The sequence below is a fragment of the Chenopodium album genome, chromosome 7 (genome assembly GCF_948465745.1).
Source record: "Chenopodium album chromosome 7, dcCheAlbu1.1, whole genome shotgun sequence".
Lineage (NCBI taxonomy): Eukaryota > Viridiplantae > Streptophyta > Magnoliopsida > Caryophyllales > Amaranthaceae > Chenopodium > Chenopodium album.
The window spans coordinates 36694248-36697209 of record NC_137840.1 but is presented as its reverse complement, the minus strand read 5'-3'; positions in this window follow the sequence as shown (position 1 = coordinate 36697209).

Sequence of the window (2962 nt, the reverse complement as noted above, 5' to 3'; positions counted from 1 at the left end):
TATTTATAGGGAATAAGTATGTTTAGGGTTTTGAACATTATGCCGCAGCAGGTGTCGCGCGCAACAGGATTAGTTGCACGCGGCATCCCAGCGCAAGTGATTGGGTTGCGCTGCTATGGGCAGTGCAACTGATTTTCTTGCACGCGACATTATGGTAAGATTCTATTTTATATTTTTTATAAAATTCTAAATCTTCCGCGAGCGCATCTTTGGAAGTTGCGCCGAGTGTCGTGCGCAACTGAATTAGTTGCGTGCGCCTGCCCAGCGCGACTGATTTAGATGCGTGCGGATTTTCCTGCGGCAACATTAAAATTTACGGGTTTTTCACCATATGTCCCTGAGTTTTTTTGTTTATTCACCATATACCCCTAAACTTTTTAAAATTCATAATATACCCTTGAGTTTTCACAAAAATACACCATATACCCTTGATAACTAATGATTGTTAAATTTGTCAATTATTAAAGTTAATTATGAATCAAAACCACCCTAAATACATTCACTAACCCCTGAAATCACAACATTCCTTTTCCCACCCCTAAAACCACCCTAAATTTCCTTTTTATGTCCTCAAAATCAATCATACAGATATGGTTATGGAGATTTGTAGTGGTTTCAGAGGCTTGAAAAAAGGAGAAGAGTTATTTTGGGATGAGGGGAGGAAATCTAAGGTGGATTCGAGATATAATTAACCAAATTCCACTCATCTTATTTTTATGAAGGGTATATAGTGAATTTTTGTATCAACTTAGGGGTATAAAGTGAATTTAAAAATTTTCATGGTTATATGGTGAATAAACAAAAAACTCAGGGGTATGTGGTGAAAAAACCGTAAAATTTAACCAAGGTGCTCCTAAATCCGTCGTTATTGGATTTTAAGCACGGTCTTAAGCCTAATATTGATCGTATTTAGTTAATTGGACCTCGTTTTAGCTTTGTTTATTTAGTTTGGGCTAGTTTTTGTGTTTTGGGGCTTAACCAGTTATCCATAAGCATTCTCCACTTCAATCTAACACGAAGATGGTTTTATTTATCGTCATTGCACTTCCTGTCGGGAACGGAGGCCAAAAGTAGATGTCTATAGTTAGCCCCCACTTTGATCGAGTCTAGGATAGACGATGAATAAAGTAGTCAAGGAAATAAATCCGAAACTCATTCTACGAAGTTCTCAAAGAATAGAGAATCTTTCAGAAATGTCCGGTAAGCTAGTAAGCTCACTTAATTCCCTAACTGTCCGGTAAGCTAGTAAGCTCACTAACTACCGTATTTGCTTCCAATCAAGAAGTGTCTGTTCTTAATGGTTCGGCGCTGTGGGGAATAAATTTCAAGTGTTAAACCCCTAGCTTGAACCCCACTGTGATCATACACTAAAGTACGGTGGCGTCCAAAAGGGAAGAAGATAGAGTAAAAGAGTCGCCAACAAGTTTTAGGAACTTGTAAACTGTTCACGAGGTGAAGGTTACACCCCTTAACGATCCAAGAGATCGTCAACTCCATAAGGTCTTGAACCAAATAAGGGTTCAGGGATGAAGGTACAAATCCAACCTAAAAGAGATTGAACCTGCCCTAATAATAGGCCTCTACTTTATTCTGATCATATTCATGTGCGCTTTCTGACAAACATGCAATAAATAGGATTAACCTAAACCTGTTTAACTATGTTGGTTGAATTTAATGCACAAACAAAATATTATTGGCGATCACTTGAATTTATAATCACATTAACCCTAAACAAGATTATTAAATATCTTATTAAGCGTGAATACAAGTACCAAATTCCCTTTAAACATGCATAAAAGGTGTGATCAAGCAATAAAGAATAAATATCAAGCAAAATAATAATAAATATCACAATAATAATCATGAATAATAATTATAATAATCAAAATCAAAATAATCATCAAAATAATAATAATAATCATGTTCATAATCATCATAAATTACAACAATTATAATCATAATCGTGTTCATGTTAACATTAAAGCATAATAAAAATAGCAAGATTCTAGGCATGATACTAACAAGATTAATAACAAACCCTAGCATGTCACTAAGCAATAAAAATCAAATCTTTAACCCTAACATGATACTAACAATCATAAATATTAGGAAGAGAATAGGAAGCATCGCAGGAATCATAATAAGCATATTTGATATTATAACCTTTTCCCTAAACATGATACTAGGAATATCATAATAACAATATAAACATGATTTCTATAATATCAATTAAAACCATTAAAGCACTTACTTTGATGCCTCGTACCTCTTTCTAATAACAAAATACACACGTTAGTACCTTCAAGGAAAATAATAATCAAAACAATTAAATTAAATAATTGAAATAGAGATTTGCGACCAAACCCTCCGAAATTAAACCTTTCACATCTAGGGCGAAGGCAACTTCGAATATGGCTAGGTGTTTCTAGATCTAATGAATGGGGAATTTTGTATTTGAAAATCAAGTTTAGAAAAGAGAAAGAGAGAAAGATGAAATAATCAAGAAAACTTGATGAGAATGGGTGAATGATTAAGAGAGAATAAGAGAATTAATGATTGCGAATGAAAACTGATTGTAGGTGAATGTTAATTAAAAACTGATTGTTGATGAGAATTGGTGAGAATTCGTGAATGAAAACGGAGTTTTTACGACGTTATTTATAGAGAAAATCAGCCAAAAAGATAAAATAAACAAAACAGAGTCTGACGCACGAAAAACAGAGCTGGCGCCAACCCTGGCTAACTAGCGCCAGGCACCAACACTAGCGCCAGGCACCAATGGCTGGCGCCAGACGCCAGGCCTTGTTCTAGGCGCCAATGCCTGGAGTCAGGCGCCAAGCCTGTTTTTAACGCGTTTTCGAAAATCAGATAAGTTTGCCGTACTGGAGGATAAAATCGTATATTTTCCTCAAAAATGCTATTTGATTTTAATTAAAACTCTGAAAAGTCAACAAAAGTCAAT